At 41.1% G+C, this 20913-nt stretch overlaps 1 pseudogene; it reads left to right on the top strand.

Annotated features, from left to right (window-relative positions):
- Positions 1–18864: 18864 nt before the first annotated feature.
- LOC147606409 (calmodulin-like protein 2 pseudogene) lies at positions 18865–19694 on the top strand (annotated as a pseudogene).
- Positions 19695–20913: the final 1219 nt, after the last annotated feature.

Raw genomic sequence — 20913 nt, 5'->3', positions numbered from 1 at the left:
AAGATACCCACACGTGCGTCGTGGAAGATATTGGAACAAGGAGTAAGAGTTGTTTTCTAAAACCGAGTATGGATCTGGTTGATTGACCTTGCTGGTCCTCAATTGATGAGTCCATAGCTCTCTTATATGGATCTGTTGGTTGATCTTGCTGATCTTCAATGAGGATTCCATCTTGATTTTTATAAGTGATTATCTGTCGGGTACTATAAGCTAGGAACTATCGAAAAGGCCCCTGAGTGAATAGGTGGTGAGCGTTCTGGTTACCAATGATGCCATAGATACTCCGATGAAGAAATGACTGGAAATTAAGATTCAACCGGATCCTTGGAAGTTTATGATCAGTAATACTATGATTTCATTAAATGACTGAATTAAATACATTGAATCTAGGAAAAAGGCAATTTCATATTGGGTGTGTAAGTGGTGTGACTGGAGTTAAATTTACTTGAAAATTCGGCTAGGGGACCTGGGAACTCTTTTCCCTGGTACTCGGGACAAAACCTAACCAAATTCCTAGCCCCCAGATCCTTCATCTCAAACTTCTGTCTAAGGAAGATATTTACATCAAAGATCTCTGCATCATAGTCCCCCGTAATGATCATGTCATCTACATAGATGACAACAAGCACAACCCCTCTATCACTGTGTCTCACATACAATGAGAAATTTGCATTGGCTAGATGAAAGCCAAAAGTGACAAGATATTTAGAAATCTTGTCAGACCATGCTCTTGGTGCTTGTTTTAAGCCATACAAGGCTTTCTTCAACCTGCAATCATGCTCGGGGTGACTCACATCCTCATAACCAGAAGGTGACTGCAACATATACACCTCTTCCTGCAAATCCCCATGCAAGAATGCATTCTTTAAATTCAAATGATGTAAAGACCATTTCTTTCATGCAACCACTGCTATCACAACTCTCACTGTTGCCATCTTGGCAATTGGGTTGAAAGTTTCCTCATAATCAATGCCATATGTCTGCGCATATCCTTTGGCTACCAATCTAGCCTTGAACACTGCTTATGCTTTCATCACTGTTATGTTTTACTTTGTACACCCATTTGCATCCAATGGCTTTCTTGCCTTCAGGAAATTGCACTAGATCCCAAGTCTCATTTCCATATAGTGCATCCATCGCCTTGTAAGATTCCTCCCCAGCTTCTCAAGATATCCAGCATCTTCCCCTGTAATCAAATCCCTCTTCAAAAATATAAAAGATCTTGTTTCTACCAATTTTGGCCTAGAGAGAGAAAATATTCTAGAGAGAGAGAATATTCAGATTTATTCAAGTGAAGGATAGTTTAGATTTTGATCTCGTTAGAAAACTCGTTAAGAAAAATTCAAAAAGGTGGAATCGTCCTCGCTTTTCGGGCATGGAAAATTTTCCCGGTTTCGATTTTCGGAGTGACCACCAGCCTAGTCTCGTGCCCGGACATTTGTGGGCGAGGCCCCAAGTGAGAAACCCTGCCCGCGCATGAGGGGGCTGCTTCCGCTATCAGCTACTACTCGGAGTCCGCCGGTGCGTGGAGGGGGCAGGGGGATCTCACAGTTGGTATCAGAGCAAAATTACCTAAATTTTAATGGAAATTTGGGAAAGAAATGTTTTCACTTGTTAATACTATGTGAATGAACTTAAAAAATTGAAAACTTATAAATTGAATCGAAAATTTATAGATGGACACCCCGAACCTATCTGGAGTTCCTGGAATCTCTCAGAGTCAGGATATGATAGCTTTTGCGTTTGATCACCTCATTAACTCTACTACGACCCGACTGAGCAGAGTGAGACTCGCTCGCCATTTTGAGAGTCTTTATTTTCCTGATCCTCTTGAGCAATGTCGGTATATGTGGTTCAACGGAGGACGGTGCATTAATGTCAGTACTTGTCAGCGTCGGAGGCTCAGGCAAAATATTTCCTTGACCATGATCCTGATAAGACTAGGGCTTGTTCAGCATGTTCAGCCCTTTGATCATTCACCCAGGAACTTTAGAACTTCTTGCCAATTTTTTAGACTTCTTAGCTGCTTTATCCTTAGGAATAGAATTACAGCACCTCTTTGTGTAATGAATCGTATGTACCATGGTATGACTTCTTCACAGTTTCACTTCTTTATACGTTTACGGACCTGAGGCAGTGATTCTGGAGCCCGAGCTGCTCTATGTACATATTGCAACTTTTATATAAATATAGAAATGTTTTTCGGAGAAAAATTCTCTCTTGTATAAGTGATTGTTTACGGACGATCTGATAAAGAAAAATCTGTTATCGGACATATGTCATAGATCTCCAATAAGATCATTGTCTTGTTTAAGAAATTATTTTTCGAATATCTTAAGTCTTAGGATCTCGTGGATGATATCAAAATAAAAATTTAATAATATATAAATTTTTGGCAGAATCATGAGACGAGGAAACCGTGGCCGTCAACCAGATCCTCTCTCTAAAGATGACAAGCTTGACCCTGATGTTCGCAAGGCTCTTCATAAGACTCAGCCACCAGGACCCTTCAAAAAGGAGAAGGGGAGAACCTGGGCGAGGCTGTGGAGAAATGGGTGGAAGCCATGGAAGAGTATTTTGACGTCACAGGCTACAATGAGCGGAGCAAAATGGCTCTTGCCCGGTTGAAAATAGTGGAAACAGCCAGGGTAGCATGGAGGAACCACTGTGACACCAACCGTCTGGATAGAAATACTCAGTCCTGGAATGACCTAAAAACCTATCTAAGAAAGAGATTTTGTCCTCCTGGATTTTTGAAAACCAAAATGAACGAATTCTTAGAGCTAAAGCAGGAGAGCAAAACCATCGAGGAATATCACCAGGCCTTTGCTCTTCTACTCAAATATTCACCACCTCTAGATGAAGAGCAACTCATGGGCCAGGTTCATTCGGGGAATGAACGAACCCTTGGACACACTGGTCAAAAATGCCAAGCCAGTGTCCATGGCTGAAGCAATAAGAATGGCAAAGGATTTTGCCAAAGCCTTTGTAGTAAAGGTCCCGCCAAAGCCTGCACCCTCTAACTTTAAAAGATTCCAAGCCCAGGGAAGTACTTCAAACATTCCACCCCCGAAGAGCTAGCAAGGCCCGAATAAGAATCAAGATGCATGAAGATTCCGAAGTGAAGGAAGACCCTTTCCCATAGTAATTTCTCAGGAGCCCCACCTCTTTCAAGAAATCAGAGGGATGAGCTCAGAACTGAAAACCGATGTTTTGGATGCCAGGGTTTTGGTCACCAGTTAAAAGACTGCCCAACTCTTGCCATGTCAAGGGGACAGGGAAGTCAAGGACCCCGAGTTCAGAGACCAACCCCTTCATACCAGTCCAATCAAGGTCCGTCTTGCCCAAGCCAGGGAAACCCCAGAAGAACTCCAGCTCAGCCATCTGCCTCTGTCCAGAGTAACCTCAAAACTCCCTCCCAGAATTGGGGCAACCAAAGAGAAAGAGTTCCACCTCAGACTGCAGCAGCCAGAGCAGTCACAATTTCAGATGTAGTAGAAGAGGAAAGAGGGCAGATCTATGCTGCAATTGAGAACCAAGGGCCTAACCGACAGTTCTCAATCATCCATACTCCAGCAAAGTATGAGGGTAAGCCTTTCAAGCTTTTGATTGATTCAGGCAGTTCTCATTCATTCATGTTCCCTGGATGCTTACGTAAGCTAGTCTTAGAACAGAAATCAGGGAAACCTATGCAAGTTGAATTGGTTAGTGGGAAGACTCTTTTCACTCACCATGAGACAGATCTTATCCAGTTCAATCTAGATGGTAATGTAACCGACTGTTAGTTTAAAGTCTTACCTCTGGGAGTTTTTGACAGGATCCTTGGAATGGATTGGCTCCACAAAAATCAAGCTGACATACACTGTCACAATGGAACCATTTCCTTCCATGACCTTCACGGGAATAAAGTTCAAGGAACTGGAGTTTCCGGATCCCCAGACCTTCAGTTAGTAAAAGCTTCCAGGTTGTTGAAAGGACTTAGGAAGAAGCAGCAAATTTATGTTGTCAAAATGAACCCAGTAGACTTAAAGCTTAAGGCTAAAGAACCAGAATGGTTAACTGAATTTGATGATCTATTCCCAGCAGAACTAACTGAAATGCCTCTAATCTAAGAAGTAGATCATGTAATTGAATTGACTCCCAGAGCTCAGCCAGTAGCCCTGCGCACGTACAAAATGCTAGTTCCTGAAGCCATTAAACTCAAGGAACAGCTTAGACAGCTGTTAGAACAAGGGTTTGTAAGACCCAGTGTTTCACCTTGGGGTGCGCCAGTTCTCTTTCAGAAAAAGAAAGATGGAACGCTTAGACTCTGTGTGGACTACAGAGGTCTAAATCAGGTAACAGTTAAGAATAAATATCCTATCCCAAGAATTGATGAGCTTTTGGACAGGCTAAATGGATCCCAGATCTTCACAAAGATAGATCTCAAATCCGCGTATTACCAGATCAGGATCAATGATCAAGATGTACCGAAAACAGCCATCAATACTTGGTACGGGCATTATGAATTCACTATTATGCCATTTGGATTGACTAATGTCCCAGCTACATTCAATTGCCTAATGCAGGATATCCTTAGAGAATACTTGGATGATTTTGTTCTAGTTTTCTTTGATGACATTCTGATTTACTCAAGGAATGCAGTTGACCATGAGACTCATGTCCGAAAAGTTCTTGAGATTCTAATGAAGCACCAACTCTTTGCCAAAAAGAGTAAATACACTTTCTCTGTTGACCACGTGGAATACTTGGGCTTCCTGGTATCCAAGGATGAAATTTCTCTAGATTCCGCAAAAGTCCAAGTAGTCATAGATTGGCCTGAACCAAAGATAGTGAAAGAAGTTAAAGGATTCTTGGGATTGATTGGTTGGTATAGAATTTTTATACCAAAGTATGCTCTCATAGCTTCTCCCCTGACTAACCTTCTAAAAAAGAATACCCCATTTCAGTGGTCTGCCAAGTGCCAGAGTGCTTTTGATAAGCTGAAGACCACCTTGGTAACCAATCCCGTTCTGAAGCTGCCAGATTTCTCTCTACACTTTGAGGTAGTAAACTGATGCAAGTGGTTTTGCCCTAGGAGGTGCACTCATGCAGGAAGGTAATGCAGTGGCCTATGAATCCCAAAAGCTCAGAACGCATGAGAGGAATTATGCTATCCAAGACCTGGAATTACTTTCAGTAGTCTATGCCTTAAAGTTGTGGAGACATTACCTACTGATATTCACTTTGATGACAGATCATCAGAGCTTAAAGTGGATCTTTACTCAGAAGGACCTCAACATGCGCCAAAGAAGGTGGATGCAGACCTTGCAGGAATTTGATTTTGAAATCAAGTACCGCCCAGGCAAAGAAAATGTGGTAGCAGATGCCCTCAGCAAAAAAGCCTCCTTACTTGCAATTACTGTAGTATCAAATCCCTTGATTATTGAAGCAAAAGAGAAGATCATGCAGGACAGATTCTTTGGCCCTATTGCTACCCTACTTATGCAGGAAAGCAAAACTCCACAGGAGTTGAACAGAGTTCAAGGGTACAGCCTGGATGATGGCATTATGTATTATAATCGTAGGCTATGCATTCCTAATAATGAGGGAACCAAGGGTAAAATTTTGAATGAAGCCCATGATAGCCTTATAGAAGGACATCCAGGTTTCATCAAAACCTACATGTCTGTAAAGAAAAGCTTCTTTTGGCCTGGTCTGAAAAAGGATGTACTGAATCATGTATGTCAATGTCTGACATGCCAGAAAGTCAAAGCTGAAAGAGTAAAAATGCATGGGAAGTTACATCCATTAGACATCCCCCAAATGAAGTGGGAATGTATCAGTATGGACTTTATTACTGGATTACCTTCAGTGCAATCAGGTTACAACTCCATTTTTGTGGTAGTTGACAGACTAACCAAAGTTGCCCATCTGATCCCAGTAAAAGAAACCTACACTGCAGTGGATGTGGCCAGAGTGTTCCTCAAAGAAATCTTCAGATTGCATGGAATACCCACCAGGAGAATAGTAAGTGATTGAGATTCCAAGTCTACTTCAAGGTTCTGGACTGCATTTTTCGAAGCAGTGGGAACTTTCTTGGATCTCAGCACAGCTTATCACCCTGAGAGCGATGGTCAAACTGAAAGGGTAAACCAAGTAATCGAAGATATACTTCGGTCATGCTGTGGGGGCAGGGAATCCAAGAAGTGGCTAAGCTATCTGCACCTAGTCGAGTTCGCCTACAATGCTTCTTATCACACAGAAGTATTGGGATGAGCCCTTTCAAAGCTTTGTATGGACAAGATTGCTTAACTCCATTAACTTGGTCCGACCCATTGATTAGGGTCGAGATGTCTAGACAGATGCTTGACGACATGGAGCAGCAAGTGCAAGCAATTCGTAAAGATATAAAAGCTTCCAGGATAGACAAAAGCAATATGCAGATAAGAAGAGGACAGACAGAGAATTCAAAGAAGCAGATATGGTCTTCATTCGAGTACGGCCCAAAAGAAGTTCTTTATCTCTTGGGAAGTACAAGAAGTTATCCCCCAGATATTGTGGGCCATATTTGATTACAAAGAAAGTAGGTGACTTAGCCTACGAGCTTCTTCTGCCTCCTCATCTCAAAGTTCATAATGTATTTCATGTAAGCCTTCTAAAGAAATATGTGCCAAGCCCAAATCATGTACTTGATGATGAAATCCTAACCTCTTCAACCCAAGGGCAGATGGAACTCCAACCTGAAGAAATTCTTGATGTTCGAGAAAAGATTCTCAAGAACAGAATTCTCAGAGAGTTATTGGTAAAATGGAAGTTCTATCCTTTTGAAGATGCCACCTGGGAGAATGAAGCCGATGTGTTGCGAGATTACCCCCAGTTTGTGAGATGAGGGCATCTCGTGTTTTTCAAGTGGGAGAGAATGTAAGATTCCTCCCCAGCTTCTCAAGATGTCCAGTATCTTCCCCTGTAATCAAATCCCTCTTCAGAAATATAAAAGATCTTGTTTCTACCAATTTTGACCTAGAGAGAGAAAATATTCTAGAGAGAGAGAATACTCAGATTTTAAATATTTTTGGATGGAAAAAATTCTCATCTTATTAAAATAAGTTTCCCTGAAACAGAATTTCAAAAAGATTTCCAGAAGGTGCATTAGAAATTAAGTATAATCTGTTCAAGAGGCATTATCCTGGGGTGAAGATTTTTTCGAAATTTTAAATTAAGGTTCCTATGGACCAATAAGATTCATCCAAACGTAGGGAGGAGATAAATAGAAGAATAAAAGAAAAATCCCCCAAAAATGAGTAAATACTCACAGAAGATGAAGAGTTGACTAAGGACAAGGTTAATAGTTAAAAAATAGAGATATTTAGGTGAAATGATGCATTTTTGACACCTCTGCATGGGGGAATTCCCCTCATGAAGGAGGCGCCTATTTCACATGCTTGAATGAGTTTTAAACTCCCAAATAATGAGATATTTTTATCTCTCCTCTCTCCTGTTTCAACTAGATCCAAAGAGAGCAAAACTGACCTAAAAACGGTCAAAAATTGACCAAACTGATCTGGAAAATTCTAGGATCAGTTGGCTTGGTTAGAAGCTCACTTTTTCCTATAAATAGAAGCCCTCCCCTTTGTTGAAACTTAATAGTGTTTTGCACTGTTACCCTGTCTCTCCTAAGTGCCAAAAACAGTGAATTGTATTCATAATTCATTAGTTTTTGTTGACCTTCCTTCTTCTAGAAGATTGGTGGCCACTCTTGTCTCAAACAAGAGTAGAACCCTCAAACCATCAAGCCAAAGGAAAGCTCTCAATTTATCAATGTAAGTTGGAGATTCTTCTCTTTCATATTCTTTTTATGGTTTTTTTTAATGATTTTTGTCTTCTCTACATTGCAAGTGATGTTATGCCTCATTGCAAGTGATGTTATGCCTCATTGCAAAAGGCAATCCCCTCTCTTCTCTAGTAAATCCAACCATTCTTTATCCTAGGTGAATGATTAATGAATAAAATCAAGTTTTTCATAATGTTTCTCTTAAATAAGTAGAAAAATGTTACTTTAGAATGATTTAAATACTCTTGATGCATTTCTAATTAATTTTAGAGACTTAAAATTGAAAAATGGTCAGCCATACAAAGGAGGTTATGGTAAAATTTTTGGAAATAAGAATTATCTTTTATTATGCTAAAAGAGTAATTCCTATCAATTCTATACTCTGAAAGTGTCATTTTCCTGCATAGAAGATGCATATTGATTATTATTATTTTTATGCACAAAGGAATAATTTTCTTTTATTATGAAAATGTTACTTTCATTAAAAATAGATTTTTATGCACAAAGGAATAATTTTCTTTTATTATGAAAGTGTTACTTTTATCATTATTGATTTTTATGCATAATTATGAAAGTGTTACTTTCATCAAAATGGATTTTTATGCATAAAAGACTATGTTTTTATTATAAAAGTGTTACTTTTATCATTATTGATTTTTATGCATAAAAGTATGCATAAAAGATTATTTTTTTTATTATTTGATTTTTATGCATATAAGTATGCATAAAAGATTATTTTTTATTATAAAAGTGTTACTTTTATCATATTTGATTTTTATGCATAAAAGATTATATTTTTTATTATAAAAGTGTTACTTTTATCATATTTGATTTTCATGCATAGAAGTATGCATAAAAGATTATTTTTTTATAAAAGTGTTACTTTTATCTTATTTGATTTTCATGCATAGAAGTATGCATAAAAGATTATTTTTATTATTATAAAAGTGTTACTTTTATCATATTTGATTTTTATGCATAGAAGTATGCATAAAAGATTATTTTTTATTATAAAAGTGTTACCTTTATCATATTTGATTTTTATGCATAAAAGTTTGCATAAAAGATTATATTTTTATTATAAAAGTGTTACTTTTATCATATTTGATTTTCATGCATAGAAGTATGCATAAAAGATTATTTTTTATTATAAAAGTGTTACTTTTATTATATTTGATTTTTATGCATAAAAGAATATTTTTTTATCAAAGTGTCTTTTTTATCATATTTGATTTTCATGCATAGAAGTATGCATAGATTGGATCTAGGAGTATTGAGATACGGATTTAAGATTCTTCATGGTTTTCAAACAAAAATCAAAACTCAAAACTTGCATAGAAACCCTGTTTTCTTAAAGGACTGTCTCTGGCTGGAGGGAGCATTTGGCATATATGTTTATCTAAGGGAAGTTCGGTTGCAACAGCTGGCGGGGCGGGGAGTGTTCGAGGGACAGCTCACGCGGCAAAGCCTACCGAGGTCTTGACTAGCCTTGGTATGGTTAAAATGGTGCACTTCCGGTACGATGGGCGAGGGCCGACGAAGCGGTCCCTGAGTGAAGTGTCAGGACACCTAAGGAGGACCCTGGAGGGTTCTGACCAGGCGATGCACGGGCTCGCGGTGCCGAGGACACCCATGCGTATGTCGAGGAAGATATTGTATGACAGACCAATGTTATTGTAATCTATCACTGGATCTCGTTGTTGACTCGTTGGTCTCAACGGAGAGTCCAGAGTGATACTGTTTTGTGAGAAACAAAGACTCAATGGAAATTTTGAAGTATGACATGTGTAACTAGTAAATTGTTTGTCAATGGATTGTCTTTTTTTTAAAATATTAAAGTTTTAAAGAGGAGTGTGTGCGTATCTGTTTTCTAAAGCTAAAGTTAAGAAAGGCATTTCAATTATGGGTGGGTGAGTACTTGTTTGGATCTACCGATTCCAATGGGTGGCAGGGTGGTGGCTAACCCATGGGCCGGATGGGGTTAGGCTAGAATCAGTGGAGTTTTAATAATCAAACTGAAAAATCTTAGGATTACGCTAGGATTCGAGCAGATAGATAATTCCCTGATAAATTTCTCGATTGAGTGGATCAACAGCTGTGCCTAATCTTGATTAGGAAAAAAGCATTGAATTGCTCAAATGATCAAATTATATCAGTGATAGTTTCCTTCTATCTAGTTTATTCAGGTGAAGGATAGTTTAGATTTTGATCTCGTTAGAAAACTCGTTAAGAAAAATTCAAAAAGGTGGAATCGTCCCCGCTTTCTGGGCATGGGAAATAATCCCGGTTCCGGTTTTCGGAGTGACCACCAGCCTAGTCTCGTGCCCGGACATTCGTGGGCGAGGCCCCAAGTGAGAAACCGTGCCCCGTGTATGAGGGGGCTGCTTCCGCTCTCAGCTACCGGGAGTGCGCGGAGGGGGCAGGGGGATCTCACACTCCTCATCCATAGCTTTCTCAACCAAGCTACCTCACATGCTACCATAGCCTCTATACTCGGCCTCCTCTGTACTGGATAGAGCAACCGTAGGCTGCTTCTTGCTGCTCCAAGTCACAGCACCACTTCCCAAAGAAAATATGAAGCCACTAGAAGATCTTCTATCTGAGATACTACCAGCCCAATCAGCATCTGTGTACCCATGTACACATATCTTTGTCCCAGTTTCATAAAATAGTCCACAATGCAAAGTAGACCTCACATACGTCAGTATGCGTCTCAATGCATCCAAATACGGTTTCTGAGAACCTGCATAAACTGACTCACCAACCCAACAGCATAGCTCAAATCAGGCTTGGTGATCGTCATGTAGATCAAGCTTCCTACTATATGCCTATACATAGTAGGATCCTCCAAAATCTCTCTTGAATCTGCACTCAACTTACCATTCTGATCCAATGGCACTGAGATAGGCTTACAGCGTGTCATACCATACTTAGAGAACATGTCCAAGCCATACTGTCTCAGTAGTAATCCAATACCATGTGGTGGTGACCTAATCATCTCAATGCCCAAGAAATATCTAGATCCTTCATCTCAAACTTCTGTCTAAGCAAGATATTTACATCAAAGATCTCTGCATCATGGTCCCCCGTAATGATCATGTCATCTACATAGATGACAACAAGCAAACCCCTCTATCACTGTGTCTCACATATAGCGAGAAATCTGCATTGGCTACATGAAAGCCAAAAGTGACAAGATATTTAGAAATCTTATCAGACCATGCACTTGGTGCTTTTTTTAAGCCATACAAGACTTCAACCTGCAATCATGCTCGGGGTGACTCACATCCTCATAACCAGGTGGCTGCAACATATACACCTCTTCCTACAAATCCCCATGCAAGAATGCATTCTTTACATCCATCTGATGTAAAGACCATTTCTTTGATACAGCCACTGCTATCACAACTCTCACTGTTGACATCTTGGCAACTGGGCTGAAAGTTTCCTCATAATCAATGCCATATGTCTGTGTATATCCTTTGGCTACCAATCTAGCCTTATACCTGCTTATGCTTCCATCACTGTTATGTTTTACTTTGTACACCCACTTGCATCCAATGGCTTTCTTACCTTCAGGAAATTGCACTAAATCCCAAGTCTCATTTCCATATAGTGCATCCATCTCCTCATCCATAGCTTTCTCCCAACACATATTTCCAACAGCCTCATCAATGCATGTGGGATCTACAACCTGTACAACTTTTGCCATGTATGCATAGTGATGTGCCACATAACCATCATAGGTAAACCTCTACACAGGATTCTTCACTCTCCTAGATCTTTGCATCTTTGCATTCATGGCTTCCATAGCCTTGTTTACACTAGGTGTTCTCATAGCTGGTATCCCAAGATCCTCATCAAGGCTCATCTCTGAGCCACTAGACTCTCCATCAACATGAGAATGCCCTGCAAAAATGTCAGGCATACTAAGGGGCTCAACCACTTTCTCTTTGCCTTTATGTGATGTACTAATCACATTTGCAGGACTGGTATTATGACGTAGCCTACCACTCCATGGTCTATCAACTGAACCACTAGATGAGGACTCTCCTGGTCCACTCAAAGACTGTGATTGCTGGCTTGCATTTTGTGGAACCACATTTCCACTCATATTAGTCCCAATAGCTTCTATTTTAGTAGCATACCAGCTGCTCATCTCATCAAAAACAACATCCCTGCTTACCCTCAACTCACGTGTAGCAAGGTTATAACACATGTATCCCTTTTGCTCAAGGGAATATCCAATAAACACACATTCTCAGCTTTTGGATCCAACTTAGTTCTCAGCTCATCTGGCACATGCACATATGCAATGCATCCAAAGACTTTGAGATGAGACAAATCAAGTTTTCTACCAGTAAACCTCTCCTCTGGAGTTACATCATGTATGGCTGTAGGCTGGAGTCCTGTTCATGATGTAAACTGCTGTAGAAACAGCCTCAGTCCCAATAGCTATGCGGCATATTCTTCTCTCCCATCAATGCTCGTGCAATCTTAGCAATGTGTCTATTTTTCCACTCACCAACTCCATTTTGCTGCGGAGTGTATCTGCATGTAAACTGTCTCTGAATACCATTTTTCTTCAAAAATTCAGAGAACTCATTGGAGAAGTACTCTCCCCCTCCATCTGACCTTAGGCACTTTACACTTTCCTTGTGTGGTCATCAATAAATGTCACATAATACCTGCAACCTCCCACAGACATGGTCTTCGTAGGACTCCCTACATCTGAAAGCACAATATCTAGTGCATTTCTGCTCACATTTCTGTTATGTGGAAATACATGATTTGTTTGCTTTCCAGATTGGCATGCTTCACATATTTTTGCATACCTTCAACTTTAAACTTTGACAGTCCTGTCACAATTCCTTTAGTCTTCATAGACTTCATTCTCTACATATTCACATGTCCAATTCTTTTATGCCAAATGTCTGTGTCTGCTGCAACAATTCTTGAACCATTTGCAAACATTGCAACACTCACTTCAGGCATGTTTACATTCAATGTAAACATTCTGCCCACTCTGTTGCCTTTTGCAACCAACCTGCACTTGTCTTTAAAGTCTTCAACATAGCAACCATCAGGGTTAAACCGAACCTGCAAACCCTTATTCAATCATCTGGCCAATTGAAACCAGATTCTTTGCTATGTTCGAAACATGAAGTACATCTGCAAGGTACTTCACTTTGCCATCCTGCATAGACAATGGCACATCTCCAACATGGGCAATTGGATGAGCAGTGTCATCCCCTGTTTTCACAAAACTTGGACTTTCAAGGTTTTTCATCTCCTTGAACCACTCCCCATGACTTGTCATGTGGTTCGAAGCACCTGAATCAATGTACCATACATCATCTTTATGTGCTGCTTCAACATTTTCAGACATGGCATTAACGACATGTTGCATATAAGAAACAACCTTTCATTATCCTCATTGTTTCTGCTCGAGGATGCATAGTTGTTTTGCTGCAATTTCCCATTTTGCATGTCAGCCTGCTTCTTATAACAATATGCCACACATGTCCAGGCTTACCACAATAAAAGCATCCACGTGTATCATTATACTGCCTTTGCCAATTTCCACAACCTCTTTGACTCCCCCTACCTCTGAATTGGCCACTTCCACCTGCGTGTTGTTGTTAATGTGAATTCTGGACTATTGTTGTTTCTGCTACTACTGGCCATAATTCTGATTACCTCTTCGGCCACCACCTTGGCTGCGTCCACGGCCTCCTCTACCTCGTCCTCTTCTTGAACTTGTGTAGAAGGCCTGTTGCTTTGAATTGTTTTCATTTTGTGAAGACTGTTGATCTTCACCCAAGCTCTTCTCTTCTATAATCAACATAGACACCAAATCTGTGAAATTGGGAATGTTTTCCCGAGTCTGAACGTCTTGAACGCCTTGTATTGTGGCCCGAGACCACGTAGACAGACTTCCACCTTATCATCATCATCTACTGAAGCACCAATAGATGCAAGGGATTCCACAATACCCTTGATCTTCAATGCATAGTCATTCACAAACATACTCTTCTTCTCCATAGTATGAAGTTCATTCTTCAACTCTATCTTTCGTGACTTGGTATTTGTTTCATAGAGTTTTACCAAGGTGTCCCACGTCTCCTTGGGGGACTTGGCATCCTATATGTGCCCAATCATGGTGTCGTGTATACTGATAGAGAGCCAATACATAACTTTTCTGGCTCCTTGGTTCCAATCCTTGAACTCTTTCACATCTGTAGCAGTCACATTGATCTCCGGTGCCTCTTCATGCTGCTCACCTTCTATATAGTCCCAGTAACTCTTTCCCATCAGGAAATTTGTCAACTTGAACCTCCAAGCATGGAAGTTGTTCTTATCAAGCTTCTCAGCAACAATCTAGTTTATGCCATCATTTGACATCTTGCCAGACACACAAATTTACCAGAAACAGCACTCTGGTTTGTCTTGCACACAAACTGCTGTATTTTCTGCAGCGGCGGTACTATACTACACTCAAATGTCACAACCAGTGACCTCAATGTGCATACATACACCCAATGGCAACTGTTGATCTCCTTGCAGCACACATAATGTCTGTACAACCAATCTATCTTCCTGCAGTTCTTAAAACAGAGTTCTGCAGAGAATCGATGACTTACTTGCCCGAAACGAGTTTCTGGCCCAAAAAATGTCGTCCAATAGAATAGTATAGTTTTCCTATAGCTTTACTCCCACGAAGAAAGCTCCTCAATCAGAGATCGTTTGCCAGTGCCTCCCATAGAGCTCTCGACAAGGGTGTAGTCGCCAACGCAAATAGGGAAGAGTAGTTGAAACTCTTACCCTCGTACCGCTTCCTATGCTTCTCTTGCTTGCATCTCAGCCCTTAGCATGAACCAAGCTCTGATACCATGAAAAGATGTAGGTGAGAAGAGAGCTTGAGCTCTTGCAAGCACACACACACACTCACAAAAACCTAAAAGAGAACACACAAGGTGAGAGGCTGAAAATCTTCTTCTTCTTCACTCAATACTCAACACACCATATACAAAGATAAGAGTACACACATATAAAAAGGTACTCAACCAAATACATACTAGGGTTCTCTATAGTGTGAACCCAAATAAATGAGCTGGCGGTATAACTATGCCAGTGTCTAGAATGGCTGTCACACAACAGCTTGTCATCCCACTGGCCGCATATCACCCATGATCTCACCAACCATGCTAGTGGTGTAAGTGTGGGGCCTTTCCCCCAGGTGGCGGGTCATCAGTGTTCACTGCCTCACTATATGAGCTTGATATCTCAACAGAGGAAGATAAGTCTCAGCCATGCTTTCCATATGAAGTCTTGCCACCTTTCGCACTCTACCCGATGTCACCGAATGGTGTGGCATGTTACCTAGAACTCTCCTTTGGTTCTTCTCCATGTCATCATCTGCACTTGGCCGTGCCATTGCCTCATGAAGACCATATGTCCGGACATGTCAATTGGTTCTTCTCCATGTCATCATCTGCACTTGGCCGTGCCACTGCCTCATGAAGACCATATGTCCGGACATGTCAATTATTTATATACGACGCTGTCGTATATACTAGCCTTTACATCGATCACACATACATCGAATTTTTTCTCTCAACCATGCCTCGGATCCAACTTTCGACCCTTGATGATCACTATCAGACATCTTTAACCTGGCCAAAATTGATTTAAGGTTCATATACAAAACACACAACAACATCTAGTACTGCAAATAGAAAATTACCCATGGCTTAAACAACGACCATAGCAGCGTTTTTCATTGCACAATAGCAAAAATACATTGCTCAGTAGCAAAAATACACTGCTCAGTAGTGAAAATTTTTTGCAAACTGTGACTCCCACCTACATCGACCTGCATCCCGAGTATTCCTCCCACCACAACTCATCGCTCAAGGGTTTTGCATCAATCAAGTCTCCCTCTCCAGGGTAAGGACTTTCTTGTTTTCTTCATGGTTTCATGTCTTCTTCCAAGCTTTCATGGAAAGCTTGAACATAGTTTTATGTGAGCTTTTCTCCCTTGCCCTCTCTGTCCTGTCCCTTTTCCTAACCCTATCCTAATGCATAGAGCTCTAATAGAGAGCTTTAATGGAGAGCTCTCCATCAAAGCTTTCTATTAAGCATTCTATGCATTACGCTAGGGTTTAGGCTTAACATAAACTAGTTTTTCCATTCACTTATGCATTAAGAGTAGGGTTTAGGATACTCACCTCTTTTTTCTCTTGTTCTTCTTGCTTACTAATGTATTAATGAGGACTAACTTTTTTATTTATTATGTTTCTTTTTTGTAGGATTATTTAAGTGAGAAAGGTTTTGGGCATAGCCTCTCTTTACGATAAGCCCTCTTTATTTTTTTGTGATCCTTGTCTTTGTGTTTTTGCACCCTTGGGTCTCGGGAATTAGGGTTAGGTCAATAGACAATAGGCTTTATGCATAGCCCTTTTATGAAATAGGGCCTTATGCATAGGCCCTATGCATAGACCTCTTGTGCAATAGGGTTATGCATAGGCCTTATGCAATAGGGCTTATGCATAGCCTTTTGCATAGGGCTTATGCATACGGCTATGCATAGGACTTATGGAGACGGCTATGCATAGGCCTTATGCAATAGGGCTTATACATAGCCTTATGCATATGCATTATGCATAGGGCTTATGCATAGCCTTATGCTCCATAGGGTATGCATAAGCCCTATGCATAGCCCTCTCAATAGGGCTAGGCTATACATAGCCCTCTTATGCATAGGCCTTATGCATAGTATGCATACCCTTACGCATAGGATTATACACACCCTTATGCAATAGGCCCTATGCATAACTCTCTTACGCAATAGGGGTATGCATAGGCTGCCATATGCATAGGCCATATGCATAGGCCTTATGAACTAATGAACTAATGAACTAATGAACTAATGTTTTGATTTATTATGATAATCTTTTGTAGGTCTATTCAAACGAACAACCACAAAGACAGGCCACGGAGCGGTTCATATGGATTTGGCTATAGTAGAGGTAAGCCCTCGTTGTTTATGCTTCTTCTCTTTGTGTTTTTGCACCCTTGGGTGCCGGGGATTAGGTTTAGGTTAAGAGCCTATAGGCCTTATGCATAGCATATGCATAGGCCTTATGCAATAGGGCTTATGCATAGGCCTTATGCATAGCCGTATGCATACGGCCTATGCACATAAGGCCTATGCATACGTATGCATAGGCCTTATGCATAGTGTATACATAAGACTTACGCATAACGTATGCATATGCCGTATGAATAGGGCGTATGCATATGGCCTATGTATATGGCCTTATGCATAGGGTGTGTATATGCTATGCATAGGCTATGTATATGGTATGCATAGGCTATGTATACGCTATGCATAGGATATGCATACGCTATGCATAGGCTATGCATGGTGTATGGTTTAGACTATGCATACGCTATGGTTTATGCATAGAGTTATGTGGCATTGTTATATGCCATCTAGAATGTTGCTCATGTGAGATTAGGAGTGGTTATCCGAGATTAGGTGGTTATAGTGGAGGGGGAGCCCTCGATCTTCTCACTATCCTTCTCTTGTAAAAGAGGAGGTGCCTTTGGCTTTAATAGTGGGGAGCATGTGGAAAGTCCTCAGCAGCTATCATCCGAAAGGGGCACTGTCCTCACTACTTATCTAAGCAGTATTGTCGGAGATCGTGACAATGTCCTAATATCACATGTTCTTTTTTGTCTAAGCTTATGTTGTTGTTTTCTCTTGGTGGTTGGCTTGACATTGTTAAGGTAAGTGGCCTTATTCATTCAACCTCCCTTGGGTGCGGATTTTAGGAAATGGACTTATGCATAGAGATATGGAGCATTATTATATGCCACCTAGAATGCCACTTATGTCAAGTTAGGAGTGGTTATCCACCCATGAGTAGGTGGTTATAGTGGAGGGGGCTCTCCTAAGGATTTTCTCCTCTCTCACCCTTCCACCTACATTATACCCAAGCCTTTAACACATAGTACGAAGCAATAAACATAACACTCGCTCATCCACACTTTTCAAGCCCTAAATCATGTATTACAAACTTATTATTCATTCACACATAGGTGATAAGGGGGGTTTCTTAAGAGTGAGGCCCTCTGGTTAGATTATACCTTATAATGCTCTTGTCTCCCAACAAGGGTGGAAAATGCACATTAGGCATGAAAATAATGTCATCTGGGTGCATACTCCCAAAATTGAGAATTATTTTAGAAGCAATGTGATATACTATCTTTACTTTGATGGCCATGGTGGCTAATTGAAGCTCTAGCCATGGTGGTTAATTGAAGCTAACATACTCTAGCCCGAGTGGTACTGCCCACTTGTTCCCCATGTGGAGTTCTAAGGGTTCAAACAAAGCACTATGAAATAAATAAATTCTCAAAAAAGGGAAAAGCACAAGAGGAATATTGTGTGCTTGTGTAGGAGAAAGCAATCAAGCCAGCAGGTTGATTTGAAAGGCTTTTGTAGAGACTGATCAAATGCTTACATCTTGTCATGCTACGATTTTCTCTCAGCAAGATGCCATATAAGTTGGAAGACAAGCTCAAGTCATGCAAATAATTTTTTTCCTACAAATGATAAAATATGTAGGAAAAAAAGAGGCCAGTAGTAACATGGTCTAGAATTCCGTGACTACCTGCACATACGTAGCGTACATGCTTTCCGTCATCTCGGCAACAATCCATGAAGGGAAGCTGCATGGAAGCTATACCATGAAAGACATTTAACGTGTGATGTGCCATTTTGTCTTCTGCGGCTACAACACTACAATAATTGAGGCCACTTTTGTGAAGGCCTGAATGCTTGGTATGGAGTAATAACACCACAACAGCAAGGATTCCCTTAGAAATGCATGTACCTCATAGCACAGAGAAACACGAACGGTTGTAACTCTCAAGAGATAGGGCTCCCCTTGTGAGAAACTTCGAGGAAATTTCCTTCAGTTGGCCATGGCTACTTTAAAAAGGGTATGCATGAGCCTAAGGATTTGCAAGGATTTCGCATTTCCTATATATTATTCTAGATTCGACATTAATCTAGGTAGATCTAGCCATGAGTGCAGCCTGTGTCAATGCGCTGGTTGGTAGCCTTGCACCACTGCTCATGGTGGCGCAGGAGGAGATTGCTTTGCCACATCTCGACGTGCTGTGGCACTATGACTGTGTGGTAAGCCCCCGGTCACGTGCTGGTAAGGCGGCGATCTCTCCTCGCTCTGATGCAAACAGCGAGGATTCACCCAGCTCTAGCACAGGCCCTGGCTCTGTGCATAGCGAGGGTGCCCTGAAGGGCAGCATCCAAGAAGCTTCCTATAGAGTCGAGGTAGCTGAGAGGCAAGCCCTGCAGAGAGTTTTCAATACGTTCGATGAGAACGGCGACGGGAGAGTGAGCATCCAAGAGCTGGGGAGAATCTTCGAGCAGCTGGGAATCTCCAAGACCCAGGAATCCATCGAGTCCCTGCTGGCCGATTCTACCATCAAGTCCCAGGGCCACGTGGACGAGGAGGAGTTCGTACTGCTGTACGAGTCTGCTTGCGGCTGCGTGGAGCAATTCGACGGAGAAGGCAGCACGTCTGGTCTGCATGGGGACATGGACCGGGATCTCCGGGCCGCCTTCCACGTGTTCGACAAGGATCGAAACGGCTTCATCTCGCCTGCAGAGCTCCAGTCCGTGCTGTGCTGCCTGGGCTTCCCGCAGGCGCGCGAGCTGCAGGCTTGCGTGAAGATGATCGCGCGGGTGGACGAGAACGGCGACGGTCAAATCGACTTCTTCGAGTTCAAGAAATTGCTGGGCGTGGAGGAAGACCCAATGACTACTTATTGAAGCCGGCTCTCATTTTGAGGCACGTGAGAGTGATTTGAGGCACGTGAGCGCGGTGTATGTGAAAGTGATTAGTTTTAACTCACTGTTGATTAGCGAAAATAAGTGCCTAGTGTTTTGTGTGGAAGGTTTACACATTGTTAATTAGGCATCCAGTAGGGTACCACATCAAACTAGAAAACATATTATTTTCTTCTTCAAAACCTTTAGTGGAGGCAAACTTATGTCACCTTTTTAAAGATGTCACCTTTCTCTTTTTTGTAGTGATACGATTAACAATCATCCATATATTCAAGATGATGAATAGAGTACTCAACACAAAACATAATTGCACAATGAATCAAAGAATTAATTATTGACCACCATCACTGTTGTCACGTAGCCTCTAATGGCACGTGAGAGCTTGATTGGAATAGAGTACTCAACACAAAACATAATTGCACAATGAATCAAAGAATTAATTATTGACCACCATCACTGTTGTCACGTAGCCTCTAATGGCACATGAGAGCTTGATTGGATGCGGAGCCGGGGCAAATTGGACCCAATATTGTGTATTTGATATTTTTTTGTTCTATTTATCTTCAATATTTTATTTATTGCAATCACTATTATAGGTTAATGTCAACTTCCCACACCTCTCGTATGAGAGCCAAGAGTGATTACAATTGATTGAAGCACAATGAAGAGCTAGTGGATAAAGAAGTGCAGGAAGCTCGGCCAAAGGTTAAAATTTTCCATTCAAAGCATACAAAGTTTAGGGTTTTTCAAGAAAGCCAAATTTCTGTGCAATGGGTAACAAAACCCATAAATCTATTACCCAATGGAATTCCTCTTCCTACTGAGTCACCACTGATGTAATTCTCCCATCGTGGAACCATCCTCAGTATATCTTTTCGCTTCAATTCATCTTCTTCCTCCTCTTAACGGCGCTGAGAGATTGGAAATTCATCATAAGTTACTTTTTATTTCTGCGCTGTGAGATTTATCTTCTTTTTCCAAGTGTAGCTTAACAAAGCTTCCAAGCCTTAGAATTAAAGCTTTAATTTTTTCTTTTATTAATTATTCTCCCTCTCTCTCTTTAGCACTGGCCGGTGTTGCGTGTAGCCGCCGGCAACCCTACCCTCTTCTTTTCTTTCCTTTTTACTATGCGCTGCTGCTCGTCTACCCTCCTCAGGCTGCCGCCTGTTTCTTTTCCTCCAACTCCCTTGCTTTATCCTAAGGTAGACTAAAGGTT

Source organism: Cibotium barometz, chromosome 57, assembly GCF_041138505.1.
Source record: "Cibotium barometz isolate CiBa-2024 chromosome 57, ASM4113850v1, whole genome shotgun sequence".
NCBI classification, from domain to species: Eukaryota; Viridiplantae; Streptophyta; class Polypodiopsida; order Cyatheales; family Cibotiaceae; genus Cibotium; species Cibotium barometz.
The sequence above is the reverse complement of the archived record's forward strand: the minus strand, read 5'-3'. Positions and strand labels throughout refer to the sequence as shown.